A 17,658-nucleotide genomic window follows, 5' to 3' on the forward strand; every position below is an offset into this window, starting at 1 on the left:
GGCGTAATAAACCCGGCCAGGGTTCAGTGAAACCTAAGAAGTGGGACTTCGCCCGCCCTCCCCAGGGCACTCGCCCCAACGCTGACCGGACGTCGCGGCCTCGCACGTTCCTTGTCACCTCAACAGCCCCCGGTTCTCATGGCTCGGTCACGCTGAGGAAGTTGACGTGCAAACAGGTCAAACCAGCAGCCTCAGTGTCCCAACTGGACCACCGTCTCCTAGGTCTTTTTCAAAATGCTCCAAAGGCCATTCCCGTCAACAGGCCTTCCCTGGAATGAGCTGCCTGCAGTGTCATCCATGCCCATCGGCACCCCTGCCCAAATCAATTCATCACATTGAGGTACCTTTTAGACCTTGAACCCGGAAGAGAAAGGACCCAGGGGAGGCCAACTCGCAGTGTGAGGGGGGACCCACAGCGCTGATTCACAGCCCAGAGGCCAGAGTCAGGCAGGACTGTCCCAACTCCACAATTAGCCCTCCTCACTGGCACCCTGCGTTCCTCCCTTAAAATAACAGTGACCACAGGGACGCCGCATTCTTTCCCAGGGGCTCTTGTGTATCTCAGTGAACACGTTTACCATAACTTGCAAATGGGTGTGATTCTCTCTTCATTGCCTAGGAGAGGAAACACTCAAGAGACACTCGAGAGAATGTGTCTTTGGCCCCAGTTACAAGTGGGTGAAACTACAAAGCCAAGTTCTTTGCACCAGCCTGTGCGCCATAGGCCTCAGGCCCTTCCTTTGAAATCTCTCTCCATCTCCTGCCCTCCACCCCGCCCTCTGGTCCAGGGCCCTGAACACAGCTGACTGGGTGGGGGGCAGGCTTACAGACTTCCTTCTGGCCAGGCTGGCCACACTACCCCCTCCCAGGGCAGACTTCCCAGCCTCTCCGAGGTCCCCTCAAGACCAGGAGATCCGTCGGTGCCCCACCCGAGTGCCCAAGTTCTCTCCCTTGCGACAGGACTCAGCAGGTTTGCCCTCTGCAGCCATTCTTTCCCAGAGTGCTGAGATTTGGGGCAACTGAGACCCAGGATGGTGAAGGCACCTGGGCAGGGCCCCACTGCCAAGCTAACGCAGAACCCAGACGAGAGCCCAGGTCTCCAGGCCCACTAAGTTCAGGTCCAGGGCTCTGTCCAGGCCTGGCTCCACGCCATACAGCCCTCCACACAAACACACATAAAAGCTCCAACCACACACCCACACACAAAACACTCGACAATAAAACAGGTGTGAACGAAGCATTATCAAAACACAGAACCGGAAGACAAACTCTTAGATTTCCACCATTTCTGGGGGGAAGACGCGTACGTGTGTGTTTACTTCTCAGTTGCTGTACTTTCCGCAACTGCTTACTTTAACTCATAAGACCCAAATTATAGAACAGGGACAAACAGTAAATTTCACAAGCACCCCCCCATTACCCGCCCCCTCCCATAAAAACAGCTGATAAGCTCATGTCTCCAAAAAACTCCTCCAAACTACTGGGCTCTAAAAATTCTCTGAATTAACACGGCCAGTTGTTTTAGTCAAGTTCCTGTTTGTTGGTCAAAACCGGGTTGACATCTGCGTTCTCCAGCCACTACCCTCCACGCAAATGACCAGCCGGGCATCTATACACACCCCTGCTCCGCGGCTCTTCAAGGTATTTCCCAAACACTACTTTTCATCCTACATTTTCCCCACCTTCCCCAAAATAAAATTATTCGCAGGGGCATCTGATGGAAGGCCTAGCACCCAGCAGGCTGCAGGAAAGGTGCACAGAAACTGGCAGAGGAGGGACCAGACTGTATGTAATCCGAGAACCAGGATTCCAACCCGGGCTCAGCCTGCCACCCGGCAGCTGTGTGACCTTGGGCACGTAAGTCAACCTCCCCGAGCCTGTTTCCTCAACAGCAAAGCAGGAATCCCAAATAACCCACCCCCACCTCCCCACCAGTTTCATAAAAGTCCCCGGCGCTAAGCAAGGGCTGCTTGCCGCCCAAGTACTACCCACACGTCCTGCCAGGACGGAGTCCCGCGGCCACCCCTCGAGTTCGCCACGCCGATCAAGGTCAGCCCTTTGGGAGAAGGCCCGAGGGAAGCTCACGAGGCCGCCGGGTCCCTGAGGCCTGTTCTCCGCCTCCTTCCCTGAAACACTTGCCCCGAAAGGGCCGCGGGGACAGAGTGTGGTCCCCGGGCATCACGTCGTCCCGCATCCCCCGGCCGGCAGCGGCCCGACCGCGCCCCCCGCCCCCGGGCGGTGCCCCGCCCTGCCCAGCCTGGCCCCGCAGAGGCTGTGGCCCCTACCTCGGCGGCGGCCGGGGTTTGGCCGGGGCTCCACGGAGGCTCGACACGGCAGGCTGGCGGCGGGGAGGTTGGTACTCACCTTGCGGCGCCGCACGCTTGGCCGCCTTTGTATGCAAACACCCAGCCCGCCTCGCGCTCCCGGTCTGCGCGGCCCGGCCCCCGGGGGCGGGGCGAGCGGGGCGGCGCAAGGGGCCTCACGAGACTCGAGCCACTCGGCTGCTTTCAGGGCCCGCCCGGCCGCAGGCGGCAGAGCCTCCCTCGCAGGAAGTGCCGGGGCAGCCCGCCCCTCCTTCCTCGCCTACCTTAGTGCTCTTTACTGAGATGCAGAAGGAAGACGGAAGATGCGGGCTCGGAAGGAAATACGAGTGCACTTCTGGCCACTCTAAGACTGGGATTTTTTCCAGCCAACCCAGACATGTCGGGAAGGGGAAGGCTTCTGGTGCTCGTTGAAGAAGCCGGCTGGCTCTAGGTAGAAGTTTAGGGTCATCTGCTATCTTTCTCTGCTATCCCCATTATTTCCACTGCATCTAAACAAGTCCAGACTCTGCAGGGAGAATTTGTTTCCAACAAGCAATGAGGAGAAGACACTAGATCACGTTTCAGTATAAACTGAGCTGGATTCACGAAAGCCCTTTGCCCTGCTGATCCTGCCCTGGCTGGAGTCCCCCTGGGAGGGCCCTTGCTGTGCGGTCTGCAACCAAGCAGTCACCCAGCTGTGACTCAGCCAGGACAGCTGAGGTGATCCCCTGGGCCAATCCCTGGACCTGCCGCTTTCAGCCCAACTCGGAAGAGGAGAAGGAAACCACCGGGATGCGTAAACTTGCTCCAGCCTCTGGAGGAGGAAGGAGGGAGGAGTGATGCCAGGGCAAAGCGATGCAAGCACCCTCGATCCTAAAAAGACTCAGACTCGGTTTCACTATCTGGAAAATCGGAGGAAGATCCACTTTGAGGATGGAAATGGCCATCACGTGAAATACATGGCCTTTGCTAACTTGTAAGATTTTGAAGTTCTAGAACCGTATACATTAAGGAGTGGTGATTCCCAGGATCTGTTCAGTGCTTAGCCCAGCTGTGATACAGAGACTGCCCGGCTTGCCCAGCCTCAAGACCCGGCAGGCTGCTGACCTTCCTCCTAGGAGGGACACCTAGAGAAGGCTGATGATGTGTAAGGCTAAACAATTACAACTCCTCGATTGTCAGAACTTTTCTCTACATAGAAAAGCGACGAGAATGATCTAAGCCGCCCTATTCCAGCTGGAAATCTCCGTCCTTCTATCCAGTGACAATAACAATCCTGGGAATTCTGAAGTTTTCCAGATTAACTACCTACACAATTGAAAGGGCTCTGCAAGGGGGAGGGGAGACAGGAGGGTGACCCCTCGCCCCTCTTCACCTGAGTCTCATGAAACAATACAGGTGGGTATGCAATTGACTCATCTCCTGACAGTGACAACAGTGGTTAGTTACGGTAAATGCCCAGGGCAGAAAGGATACCAGAGAAAGAACAATGAATTTCCCCCAGAGGGCTATACTTTATCTCTGGTGCCTGACTTGGTCTCCTAGGGAGGGAGGGAATCTCTGTAGGATGCCAGGCCAGGGTTTGGCTGGAGGCCTTCAGCACAGGCACTCCCTTGCTCGAGGCCTCAAGAATCAGATGGGAACCAGGGACCACCCAGTGCTGCGCCGCCCCCTCGGAGGGCAGGGCACAGAGCAGTGTGGAAATCCACCAGAAGTGGAGTGGGTCCCAATCCAGTGGGGTGCCCGTGGGCGGGCTAACCAAAGCGAGTTTCTTGGGGGAAGAAGCAGATATGAGAGGTCCTGGGTTCCACAGGAGGAGGAGGGAGGGTACACCAGGGGTGAGCGAATGCTTGGAACCAAAGCACAGAGGGCCCACCCCCAAATTAGGGGGAGGATCATAGATGAAGGCTGAGGCATCCAAGAGGGCAAAAGAAGTCGCAGGGAGATTAAGGGGAGCGGCTGACAATTGGCCACAGCTTGAAGGCCACACCACCCTAATTCACCCTAACAGATACATTAATTAGACAGCACAGTGCACCCTCCCCTGGGCCACGCGCTGGGCAGAGTCCCAGACTCATGGGACTCAGGCACCCCGTGCAGCAGGGAAGCAAGGAGAGCCCCCAGCCTCAGGGCAGAGGGAGACGCAGGTCCCCCACTGGCCGGCGGGCCACACTGCCTGGCATGGAGAGCAGTCACCACCCCCGCAAGCCCCAGCCCCGTCTGTCTCCCCGCCGTCATTCAGTACTCATGTGTTGAGTGCCGCCCTGTGCCCATGCTGAGCGCTGGGGGCTCCAGCGGGGACCAGGCCAGTCGCGGCGTCTGTCCTCCGTTGAGTGTTCGGTTGGGGGCAGTAATGTCGGTCGATGGCACAGATACACATAAAAATTGTGACCCTATTCAGTGCCACCATGAACTGACCGGTTGGACATGGCTGCGGGACTTGACCTGCCCGGCCCCAGAGGAAGAGGGGCAGGCGCTAACGTGCACTGCTCTAGGCCGGGTGTGCCGGAGCAGACCGACAGGAGGAGGCCAGCCTGTGCAGAGCGGGCTGGCACCTGCAGGGCTTGAAGGAAGACACCCCCCGCCCCGGCCCTGCACCGCTGGCCTCTGATGGGGGAGGGGGAGCACGCCAAGTCCCTTGACTACCCCGGCAGTGGCTCCCCGCCTGCGTCCCGGTGATCAAGCGGGGCTGGGACATCCTTTCTCCCCTGGCCGCATGGGGGAGATTCCTAAAGAGTCAGGGGAGGACAAGAAATACATTTTTGCTAAGAAACTACATCGTTCTCTCTTCCTCCTCCACAGCCAGGCCTGCAGGACCCAGGTCTCTATGAAGCAGCCCTCACACCTCGGAAGGTATGTCCTTTGGTGTATACGTCACACACACCAAATGTCTGAGTTTCGCTTTATAGCCTTCCTCCCTCCCTGTTTTTACCCCAGCCTTGTAGTGAACAAGTGTCTCTCCTTTGCCAGGCCCAAGACTGACAGTCACTCTGTTTGGTCTGAGACAGGCATTTGCCAATGAGAACAGACATGCAGCACGGCAGAGCAGGGTCCTGCTGGATTCTGGAGAAGGTTGGGAGGTGAAGGGAAGAGGAGAGATGAGGTGGCAGGAGTGAGGCCACTTAGGGAACCTGGGACAGTGACTGGTGACTGGTATGTTAATCATTGGCAAGGCCACACCAGATGAATCTACCTGAGAAGAAAACATATTTGGAATTCAACTGGGAAATGCATCTGCTACGGACTAAATCTTTATATCCCCCCAAATTTATATGTTGAAGCCCTAACTCCCAGTGTGATGGCATTTGGTATGGGGAGGGAATTAGGCTTGTAGATGAAATCATGAAGGTGGAGCCCCACCAGAAACCTGGACCCCAAAGCTAAACATAGTGGTCCAGCCTCTGACCTCACTGAGGGAAGCTGGCTACAGGATAAAATCAGCTTCCTGCAAGAAGACACTGTGCAACCCGTTACAGGCCGTGGGCTCAGGGCTAGCCCCAAGGTCATTGCTCAACTAGTAGAATTTTCAGCTGATAGACCTTTGTTTGTACCCAGTTAAGATAAAATCTTCAATGCTAACTGATATAATCCTTTGTCGTCTCTAAACAAACAATTAAAAAAGGAGAAGGGACAGGATTTGCCAACAAATTCTCATATCTGTAAACATGCAGCATTTAAACTCGCCAATAGCCAGGCACATTGGCATCTGCTCGTTGCCTGGAGCCTAACTAAACACAACTTCTTTAATCGTTGACCTAGAACCTGGGGTTGGTTGAGGAAAGTCACTCTATACTCAAGGACTTCAAGTCATCGCTCTCATCATCTCTTGTTCTGAGAATAAGTAAAATTATTCCGAATTGGACATTCTCATCCACCCCTAACACGGTAAAGCAGTGTTTACCATGAAAACTTCTCACATATTAGAATCACCTGGGGAACTGCTAAAACTCTGGATGCCCAGACCAGCCAGGAAAACTTCTCACATATTAGAATCACCTGGGGAACTGTTAAAACTCTCGATGCCCAGACCAGCATTCACATCAACTAACCACAGTCTCTGGAGGCAGGGCCCAGGCATCGGTACACCGCAGAACTCCCCATGAGATTCAAGTGCACAGTCACGTTTACAACCCAGTGTTCTCCGAGTCCACTTCCCTTCATCCCGTACCCTGGCCGGCTGGCCTTCCCTCTCTCAAAGCCCACCATCTCCTCTCCCAACACCCTGTGCCAAGGGTCAACATGTCATTTATGTTCCTTCTAAATGTCCTTATAACAGAACCCATACAAGACAACTCAAGTAGAGTGAGTGAGTGAGTGTGAGTGTGTGTGTGTGTGTGTGTGTGTATGGAGCATGATACATTGAAAGGGGCCAGGGATTCCAGCAATGGGCCTTGAACTGTGGCAGATTTCTCTCTGTCCCTCACTGTCTTTCCACTTGCTTAGCTCTGCCCCCTTCCCCTCTCCCAGCTGCTTCCTCTGCTTCCTCTCCAGGGTTGCCTCCTACACACAGCTCACCAGGTAGCTCTTTCCTTCACATGACCACCTACCTCAGTTCCCCTAACCCCAAAATTTCAAGGGAGAAATTGTATTGACTCGGGTCATCTCCCAACCTACAGTACAAAGTCGCAGGTCACTAACATGATAGGAACGACTAGCTTTGCTTGTCCATCCCTGGTCCAGTGCTCCCCAGTTCTGCTCGTATCCCCCTTTTCCATCACCTCGCGTACCCCAGACACAGTGCTCGACACTGTAGGAGAGCGAGCCGGGAGCCAGACGTGGCACCTTCCTTCAAGGCCTCCGTAAGTCTGTCAAACATCCGAGCCTTGATGTCAGGGAGAACTGAGGGAGGAAGAGAAGCAGGTGCTATGGAAGAGCAGAGAAGACCGGATCAAGCTGATGGGAGACGCCAGGGCGAGGGGCTCCACGCTGGGCTCTGATCCCAGCTTCACCTCTTGCTAGTTATGTGATCTTGACCTCTCTGACCCTCAGTTTCCTTTTCTACTGAACTGGGGTGAAATATGTTTCACGGGCTGTTTGAAGGAATAAATGATCTAAAGTACTTAGTGCAATGCCTGGCACAATATACATGGTCCACTCTGGTGAGTTTTATAATAGTAATGATAATTACTACTACTATTATTATTATTATTTAGTTTGAACACTTAGAAGCCTGATACGGAACACAGTATCACGTTTTGGGCCTTCAGGTTGGGGAAGACTCCTGACTGATGAAGTGTGAGTGGGAGGAGATATTTCAGGCCGAAGGACCAGCACGTGGAAAGGCCTCATGAAGGCATGTGGGAAAGTGGGGAGCTCGTGCCCTGTGGCTCAAATGTGGCGTCGACTCCCCAGTTTGAATGCAAGAATGAATTCATACCCGTCTCTCTTCCATGGTGTCCAGTGCATGCTGGGCCCCCAGGGAGGTCTCAGAGGAGACGCTGAATGACTGCTGAATTGATCGGCTAGGTTTAGTTAGCCTGGGAGAGGGATTAACCACTCCGGAGACTTAAAGTCAATTTCCTGGATTTTAAAGCACACGTTCCTTTGTGCTGAGGAGGACTAAATTCAATTTTCCCTTAACCCAAAGCAGAACATTAGCATCACACCTGAGCAAAATGACATGCACCTACGAGGAGCATCAAAGATGATGGAACGTCCACATCGCCTCCTCTGGCACCCATGGGAACGCTGCCTCAGTAAACCTCTGGCCTCTCTCTCCACCCTTCGTCCCTTCCGTTCTGTGGAAGGAAGTACGGAGCTGTGACTCAACTGCTCCTTTCTGGTGTGACGGTCAGCACAAACCAAGACAAGATTCCATCTTCCCTGGTGCGACAAGGGAAAGAGGTTGCCTGCCCCTCCCCCCTCTCCTTAGCACGTTTACTATTGGACACTTACTACACATTCTTTCTCTGCCCCTTTGAGAGTAAATCTTAAAAAGTAAATCTTTCTAAAAGCTAAATAAGCCTCTGGGCACCTGTACAACTCAGAAATATTCCTAGCACCTGGCAGCCACCTCTCAGAAATGTAAACAGAAAGATGCCCCCCCCCGCCCCCCCGTCTCCCAGCGTCCCTGGGAGGGCAGGTGCCTAACTTTGGCAGGTGTCCTGCCTCGCTCCACGGTGCAAAACTAGCTCTTGTCACAAAGGAACTAGAAGTTTCGTTTTTCCTTTGGATAAAGGCAATAAGCTAACACAGATGGTCACCCCATTACCAGGTGAACCGTGTGTGACAAATGGTGCTGTCAGGTCCTCTTACTGAGGACTGGTTGTCGTTTAACCTGAGAACACATGTCAGCCTGCCTACATGAACATGTGACATCCCTTCATGTCTTTGCACTCTCTTATTGGACGGCCTGGTTTCATGCTTATTCGATAATTAAACGCATTTCTTTGTCGTCTCCCTTTGTGGAGGTTTTCTGGGCTGGGTGGAGATTTTGATCTTTTTTTTTTTTTTTTTTTACATCTTTATTGGAGTATAATTGCTTTACAATGGTGTGTTAGTTTCTGCTGTATAACAAAGTGAATCAGCTATACATATACATATGTTCCCATATCTCCTCCCTCTTGCATCTCCCTCCCTCCCAACCTCCCTATCCCACCCCTCCAGGTGGTCACAGAGCACCGAGCTGATCTCCCTGTGCTATGTGGCTGCTTCCCACTAGCTAGCTGTTTTACGTTTGGTAGTGTATTGTGTCCCAGCACCGGCCTGGCTGTCCTCAGGACGTAGCCTTCCTGCCCCTTGGTTCCCCGAGCAGCACAGGGAAGCATGCGGTGTGTGGCAGGTTAACTCACGAGAGAAGCTCTACAAGCTGCTTCTGGTCACAGGTCATGTGGTTACTGCCGTCCACCCCTCATCCCGCAAGTTCTCTCTCAAAGCATGCTAGGAGTCCAGAGGATCCACGGAGAGAAAGCCCAAATTCACGAGTTCAATGTGGAAAAAATTCAATCTTCATTTCACTAACTTCTAACTCACATTTAGTAGCGTTCCCTTCAGTTATGAACGTAGGGCAACAACACACAATGGTAGCAACAGTTCCTGCGACCAACGCCACCAACTACAGATCACAAATATTTTCACACCGCAATAAAGTTGTTGACGACATTGAGAAATATCCTAGACACTCATTACTACTTAAAAATGTTGGTTGTTATTCGATCTGCTGCTCAGGGACAGGGGAACCAAGGCAGCCAGACCTCGGAGAACCAAGGACGGGAGGCAGCCACTGGGACTTAGTCAGAGCAACAGAGAACGTCTCCCTCCGCCACCCCACACCTCCGAGCTGTAACAGGAACAACAGCAGGGTAACAAGAACAGCAGGGAGAGGAAGAATAACAGGCAAAGGGACCCTCTGTGGGGCCCAGTGCAAAGGGAAGGTCTGAAGCTGAGAGTCAGGCAAGTATTTCTTGGGCAAACCACACCCTGAAACACAAGGTGTTCCCACAGGAATTTGAAGGGTTCAGTGCACTGAGGGTAACCATAGCAACAAGGAACCTCAAGCCCAGCCCAACTTCTACCCAGGTTAACTCCCACCCCCATGCTAAGGGCCTGCCAGGAGGAAAAGTGGGTCCATTTCTAGAGATTAAAAGCAATTTGTCTAAGTTTCTACAGTTCTACCAAGATGTCCAGCTTTCAAGAAAAAACGAGGAGGCAGATGAATAGGCGAGATAACACGCTTCCAAGAGACAGTAACAATAAGAGATGAGATGTGACACAGACGTTGGAATTATCTGACTTGCATTTTTTTAAATCTGATGTATAGGGTAAAGTCTCTAATGCATAAGGTACACAATATGCAAGATCAGATGAGTTCACTGGAGAGATGGAAACGATAAGAATCTAAGGAAAATGCTAGAAATGGAAAATACAGTAATGAAGATGAAGACTGGCTTCAGTGGGCTCGTTAATAGACTCAACATAGTGAGGAAAGAATCAGGGACGCTGAAGTAAGGTGACCAGGAACAGCCAAACTGAAACACAAAGAGAAAAAGAGTAAAAGGGAGGAGAAAAGAAAGAAATGCGCATCTGCAGTGGTGGGTCAATGTCAAACAGTCTAGCATTCATGTAGCAAATGCCAGGAGAAGAGAGTGAGATAGCTGGGCAGAAGAAATCTTTAAAGAAATTATGGCCTAGAATTTTCCAAAATGAGTGAGAGACACCAAACCACAGATCCAAGAATCTCAAACATCACCAAGCAACCATATTCACACACACACACACACACACACACGCATGAACATAGGCATATCATATTGAACCACTGAATATTAAAGGAAAGAGAAAGTCTCAAAGGCAGCCTGAGAAAAGAAATTACACAGAGGAACAAGATATGAATTACAGCATATTTCTCATCAGAAACCATGCAGGAGAGCCAGTGGAGAATCCTGGTAGACACGGCCTTAACCAGGGGATGCAGGTTAACATCTTAGGTGATGCACGGTGACACCACGTGCCCCTGATGGAATGCACTGAGGAGACGTGTCCCCTCTGTAACCTTCTTCCCAACAGTAGAACAACTTTATCTGATCCTGAAAAAACACCAGACAAACCCACATCGAGGGGACTTCCAACAAAGTAACTGATGAGTACCCTTCAAAAGTGTCAAGATAGTGAAAGACATGGCGAGACCAAGGAACCGTCACAGACCGGAGGGGACTAAGGAGGCAGGACAACTCAATGCCATTGAGGATCCTGGACTCGATCCTGGAACAGAAAAAGTAATTGGCAGAAAAACTGGTGACATTTGAATAAATTCTGCAGCTTAGCTTGAGAAAAAATAGATGACTGGTTCGATATTGCCAAATGATTGGCAAAGACCCAAAGGCCCAAGGAGTTAGGGAGGAGTGCTGGGAGGGTTCTGGGTGGAAAAAGGTGCTACAGGCTGTGCTTAATTTACTTAAGCAGATGGGGTCTGATCCAGACCTTGAAGGATCATTGCATAACAAGCAGTGGAAATGAATAGAGAAGGGATTTTGCAGGGGTGGGAGGAAGGGGTGCAGGTAAATGTGGAAAGACAAGTTTATCGAAGTTTTGGCAGTGGGCAAGTCAGAAACGTGTTGGGGATTTGCCGTGCAGGTTATCAAAGAGCGAATATCCTCGTGGGTTTGTTGAGCAGTTAATATGGGCAAGTGGGCTGAGACCAGCACGTCATGGCCTCAAGTGCAGCCTCGTATTATAGTTGGTGTTTTTAACCACCTCACTTTACGTGGAGCCCGTGCTTTAGAGCGTGGCTGTCAAGTACGTGTCATCCCTATTATTTTAGAGAGTACAGCTCTTCGGGGAGCTTAGATCTGAATTCACCGTGAATAAAGACAGCAATAGCTATTTTATATTTATGGTGAGAATTTCAACCAGCTCTTGATCCCTTTTTCATAAAAATTCTTTGAATCACATTAACCATTAAAAAATATATAATACTTGGTTCTTTTTGGTTTATGAAATCTCTCTGTTAACGTGAAAGTAAGTCATTTAGAATTACAATTGAAGTGAACATTCGCCTACTGCAAAAAAAATGGCACTGCAAATGATGCTTTAAACTGAAGGCCCTGGAGAACCACTAAAAGCTTATAAGCAGGGAGGGAAATGTTATGAAACCTCCATTTTATGGAAATGAATCTGGCCAGGGTGGGCTGGCGATGCGGGATGGCGGGAAGGCTGGGCGGCAGAAGACAGTAGAGGTAGGCGGCTTCTGCGATGGTCTAGGTATCCAGTTCTGGGGTCAAGCAATGATCAGGCATCAGTTGTCACGGAGAACGGATGAAGGGACAACACCTTTCCAAACTCCTTGGGTTTTCTCAGGTAACAACACTAATCCCCACACTGGCTCCGGGTGGGATAAGTCCTGCCCCAGGCTGTGAAATGAGAGCCCTTAGAACTTCCCTGGAAGTGAAATCCTTCTTGGATGTAGAAAACCGGCTTTTTCATTTGTTTCTGCCATCATCCCTTAAAGAAGGGCAAGAGACCAGGGAGAGAAAGTGATTCGGGAGCTGTGCTTGCCTGTTTCCCAGCTGGGACCCTGGTGTGGGTGTCTGTCCACACAAGCTGGCTGTTTGGAGAGGTCTGCGGCTACCACCATATCCCAACTCAGAAACATAACAAAACAAAGAAAGAAACCACTCTCTTAAATCCCAACGAAACTGCACCTCCTGTAAATGCTTGTGTGCTGGTATATTCATGACTAGCTGCTCTGGGCCTATACCAAGGGGAGGAGGAGGGAGCCAGGAGGGGGTGGAGGGAAAAGGCAGAGTCACCTATTCACAGGGGTGCTGTGGGCTCTGCTTGGGTCCTGGTCTGCGAATCGAAGCTCCTGTCCCTATTGCTTCGTCCTTCTAATGAGAATTAGGCACCAACTTGCAGGACTCCCTGAAAATACTCTCAGTATCACATGCCTGCACGTACATCTAAATGGCATTTCCTTTGCATTTCCCATTAAGATAAAATATTGGAAAATATTTGTATAAATAATGCACCATAGTTTACCATTCTTCAAAGAACTCCACAAGAAGGCAATCCGTGACACTGAACAGATGAGGAAACCCGTGTAACAGCCCAGAGCAAACCAATTCACAGAAGGTAGAATTGAGACCCCAAGAGTCTCGTGATAGGGCTCTAGTGTCCCCAGATCTCAGCCACTGATGCCATTCTTCTGTGGGTTCAGTGGCTGAGAAGCCAGCACGGGGGACGTTTGGACGTGTCGTGTCCCCAGATTTCTGCCACTGATGCCATTCTTCGGTGGGTTCAGTGGCTGAGAAGCCAGCACGGGGGACGTTTGGACGTGTCGTGTGGGGATTGATGCCCCATTATGTCCACCCCCGCAAACCAGCCGTTTACCTTCACTGCCAGCAGAAATCCTCACCTTCCCCACTTGGAGGGCGTGTTGGCAGGACCCCATTCAACGTCCATTAATTTCATCTGGAGGTCGCTGCTCATGGGAACACTGGCCTCCTGGTTGATTTTCCTCTTTCTCCTAGCTTTCTAGTTCCCCTCAGCCCAGGCCACTGCTTACGGGCTGTTGTTAGGACACACGTGGCTGGCTCCCATCCCAGCCTTACCCTCCTCTCTCTTTCCTCCTTGATCTTGCCCCTCAACCTGCCTCGTCCACTGCCATTTTCTCTCCTTCTCCACTGTCCTTTCACCCGTGCCCTCTGCAAAGACTCCGGGAAAAGCTCATTGTTGGGTGGCAGGATTCTGATGACCCCACTGGGGTTATGATGTCAGCATTTGGTGATGCTCAGGGGAGGAGAGAGAGGGCTCAGTAAGGCTGCTGCGTGGAGCTGAACCTAGTCAACGCTGGGGCTGATCGAAAGCTTGGAGCACAATGTGACCAAATTCTTCCATGAAATCAGATTTTGCCTGGCTGAATTCTGAGTTATAAAAAGCTAACTAGAAGGGACTTTTCTGTCACTCTAACAAAGTGAGAAAACATTGAGAGAGGAATTAGCATATCCATTTTTTATAGAACACGAAAATTTGGTGTTATCTACTAAGTATACTAGTAAGATATTTATATAATAGACCTTTTTGCAGAAAAAGCATCAATTCCAAGAAATTTAAACTATATAGGAACCCTTTGAAATGCCTAAGTCACGGACAAAAATGATGAGTAATTACAGGATACAGTTGTTTAAGTATTATCCATCAACTAAAAATAGTTTTAAATGGTGATCAACTGGAAAGTTATTATACAGTTAGACTGGAATCCTTTGAAATATGACAATACTGCTACACAGCGTTAGACGTCTTTGCTCAGGTGTGACACTGTGAACTCAAACTTTTAGCTGAATCTCGAGGACCACCTTGCACCCAGTCTTTATATAGATGCTTAAGATTACAGTGGGATTGTTTTCTCACAAGCAATTTCTTTAGGCATGACCAGAATGCCTACCACCAGATGTTAAACATCAGAGTAGAAGGTAAAACTTGAAAATACTGGTTCACAAACCATGGGCCTTCTCATTCTTTGGGAAAATGCAGAGTTACAGCCAGAGTTGCTCTTCCAGATCTACACAACCCACTTACCCCTTCCCATGTCTTCTTCAGATGGTGCTTTTGAATCTTAATGGAAAAGTCGCGTCTGTAAGACCAATTCTTAACAAGAAAGAGAATTGTTCCTTTCGTCTCTAGCTCATGGTAGCTTGGATAGATTTGTGGTTAAGGCAGAGTCCTGAAAAGGACGTTCTAATGTGAAAAGGCTGAGCAGTAGGTCCCAGTAGCTGCGTGGGATTTGTACATTGCTCTGTTGACTTGTCACCATGCAACCCAGCACGTTTCAGGAAGTCACGTGCCAATCTAGCACATTCTGTCCTGTGTGAGAGAATGCCATTGGAAGCAGCAGTATCTAAGCTACCTACAAATCATTTCCACCAAATATGAGGCTCTTCTTGTAGTTTCTCCAGATCATGTCAACCCAGCCTTACCAAAGTTTGGAGGCTAAAAAACGTTAACTCGCTTCTTAAATTGTGATTCTCATCTTTAAAGTGTACAGTTTTCTACTGAGATATGAAGCCAGCATATGCATGGCCACAAGATTCCAGCCTCTGTGCCCCTCTGCCAGCCTCAGGAGAAGAAGATCCCGAACCTTCACACTTCCCCAAACCTGTGGTATTGGGCTGCACAGATAGACGACTGTTAGCCCGAAACAAAGGAAGTCATTTTTCCTGGCTTTCTCTGCAGGTCACGCCACACTCACAAAACCACGTTTGGTTCCACCTTCATACTTGAGCTCCGTAAGGATGGCGCACGCCTCTCTGGAAGGAACGACCCACAACCTGAAAGGTGAGGCCAAACCACTCTCTAATAACAAAAGCTGTTCAACCTGCAAAAGAAAACCCACTGGGGGGGAACAGGAGATGGAAAAATGGTGGCCTAACGCGAGGATAGGATCATATCTGCCTGCAGATTCCAAAGGATCTGAAGGATGAAAGTAGGTGGATTTGTGATCGTGATAAAAAGACCGAAGGAGACAGGTAAGGCGTGTACAGAGACCATCTGGGCTGCGTCTGGAGCCTGGGAGCTCCCAGCTGGATCCCCACTTGGAGCAGGGCTGTGGAGGGTTCTGAACGGGAGGCAGATCCAGAGTGAACTGCTGGATCTTTTGCATAACCAGTTTGAGAATTCTGGGCTTAGCCTCGCTGTGTCCCACCCGAGCAGCCCGCAGAGGAATGGTGGTCTGTGTGGAGGTGGGCAGGTTGGGCTCAAAATGCTGCCACCTGATTCTTCGGCTCCTGGAGTGAATTAGCTGCTCTCCACCTCCACCCCGCCCCGCAAAGAGGATGACCTGGTTCTAGGGAAGCTCTATGTTGGGTAAAACAGAGGTGAACGAGGCTTCTGCCCCAAGAGGAGAAAAGGGCCAGGGACACTCTGTCTAAAGGGATTCTGAGAGCAAGCTGGTTCCAAAAGCTAATTCTGAGTTTTAGATCTGCACCTGGTCCAGCGCTCAGGTTGCATCTGTAAGGTAACCCATGTCCCCAGAGGGAAAGTGGCCCTCCCCAAGCTCCACACTAAAGTTGATCTGGGGGACTTCCCTGGTGGCACAGTGGTTAAGAATCTGCCTGCCAATGCAGGTGACATGGGTTCAAGCCCTGGTCCGGGAAGATCCCACATGCCGCAGAACAACTAACCCCGTGCACCACAACTACTGAGCCTGCACTCTAAAGCCTGCAAGCCACAACTACTGAGCCCACGTGCCACAACTACTGAGCCCACTCACCGCAACTACTGAAGCCCGCGAGCTTAGAGCCCGTGCTCCACAACAAGAGAAACCCCTGCTCACCGCAGCTAGAGAAAGCCCACGCACAGCAATGAAGACCCAACGCAGCAAAAAAAAAAAAAATTAAAAAAAAATTTTGTTAAAAAGCTTTAAAAAAATAAATTTGACCTGGGTCTTGGCCACACTCTGTGATTTTTTCCTCCCCAAACAGTAAGGACATTGGCCCAGTAATAAAATCCCACAGAACTTTCTGGAATCTGAGGTTTCCTGGGCAGGGTGTGGTTCTGGGGAACTGGAGACCTGGGTGCTGGTCTGTGTTCTGCCACTTATAAGACCCTAAAGATGTCGCCTCAGTCTCCACATCAGAAAGAGAGGAAGTGGGAATAGAGGACCGTCAGCTCTGGCCTGTCATCTGCACATCTGTGCTGTGACTTCCTAGGTACAGACAGTCCTGCATCGTCACCCCTGCCCAAGCCCCCAAACACACATGCAGTGTGATGATACCTGTCAGTCCTGGGCCCAGGACACCCCAGGCCATCTCCGTTCATTTCAGAGGACATTGAGGTAGTTTCAGAAGAAGAAATTAATGTGATTCCACTTTAATTTTAAACTATAACACCCGCACCCAATATTCTCCTCTCCTGTCTCCCTCCCCGGGGGATGTGTAAGTGAAGGTTTGGGCATCACTAACCTAATTACAGGAAATTCTGAGCAGAGTGGGGCATACTCAAGACAAAGAATCAGTTGAGGGTTTCTTGAATTTCCAAGGGAAGGCAGGGACTGGGGGCTGGGCAGACAAAGATTTATCCCGGTCCCAACACCGCTCAGTTTCAGTTCTCTTCTGTCACTCTGTCCTCCGTAGCGTCGAACCCACCGCGGTACGACTTGCTCCACTGATGCTCAGCTCAGCTGCAGTGTCCTCAGGAGACTCACAGACAGATGGATCAGCTAGAGAGCATCTGAATGGGAAACGGTTCTCTGACACACACACGTGCCCGCTTCTCCAGCATCAAACGTCTGACTGCGTGTCTGCTGTCCCGGCTGCTCTGGTTCCGCTATTTCTCCACACAGTCTAAGCTCCAGCTGGGCTGGATCATTTTCCTGTCTTTGTGCTTGTCCTGTTGCCTTCTACCACCAGGCCTTTGTACCTGCTGTTCCCCCTGCATGGAATCCTCTCCCCTCTTCACCTGGTTAACCACTGCTCATTCTTCAACCTTAGTTCAAGCATCACTAACGTCCCCATCTATGTCAGTTCTCCCTGTTAGACACTCACACTGCTCTGCATATCTTCCATTCAATGTACTGAGCATAGTTTAAATGCTCCATCTGTGTGTGCAATTATTGTAAAATCTCTCCCCAGCAGACAGACTCTGCAGGAAGGAAAAGACCATTTCTGTCTAAATACCTAGCACCGTTTCTGGCACTTAGTAGGTGCTCAATAAGTATTTTGAAATGTATGCATAATTATTATATAGGGGTCATAATGCCTGGTTGCAAATATATATATATTCATCCTAATAAAAATAGACTAACTAGGGATGCACTGGTGTTAAAGGTACCAGTGCCCTTATCATGAATGAGGCAGGAGGGAAGTCACAAAGAATGCACCCATCTATGCAACCAGCCATTTCTCTTTTTTACAATAAAATA

At 50.4% G+C, this 17,658-nt stretch overlaps 1 protein-coding gene and 1 long non-coding RNA gene across 4 annotated transcripts in view; one reads left to right on the top strand and one right to left on the bottom strand.

The window, feature by feature from the left end:
* Window positions 1-2,486, bottom strand: part of LPIN1 (lipin 1) — a 68,554-nt gene extending 66,068 nt beyond the window's left edge. For 2 of the 3 annotated variants that reach the window (XM_027113796.1, XM_027113795.1), the window contains exon 1: window positions 2,286-2,392. The gene's annotated coding sequence lies outside the window, so the exon portion shown is untranslated. Of the gene's footprint in view, window positions 1-2,285 lie in introns of all 3 variants that reach the window. The other variant, XM_027113797.1, reaches the window with a different exon arrangement.
* LOC113624051 (uncharacterized) lies at window positions 1,571-15,909 on the top strand. Its single transcript, XR_003434184.1, has 4 exons — window positions 1,571-1,857; window positions 5,106-5,156; window positions 14,973-15,074; window positions 15,863-15,909. It is a non-coding gene; the product is annotated as an uncharacterized LOC113624051 (long non-coding RNA).
* The last annotated feature ends 1,749 nt before the right edge of the window (window positions 15,910-17,658 follow it).

The sequence above is a fragment of the Aethalodelphis obliquidens genome, unplaced genomic scaffold (assembly GCF_003676395.1).
Source record: "Aethalodelphis obliquidens isolate GAN/ISIS:26980383/991018 unplaced genomic scaffold, ASM367639v1 scaffold12, whole genome shotgun sequence".
Lineage (NCBI taxonomy): Eukaryota > Metazoa > Chordata > Mammalia > Artiodactyla > Delphinidae > Aethalodelphis > Aethalodelphis obliquidens.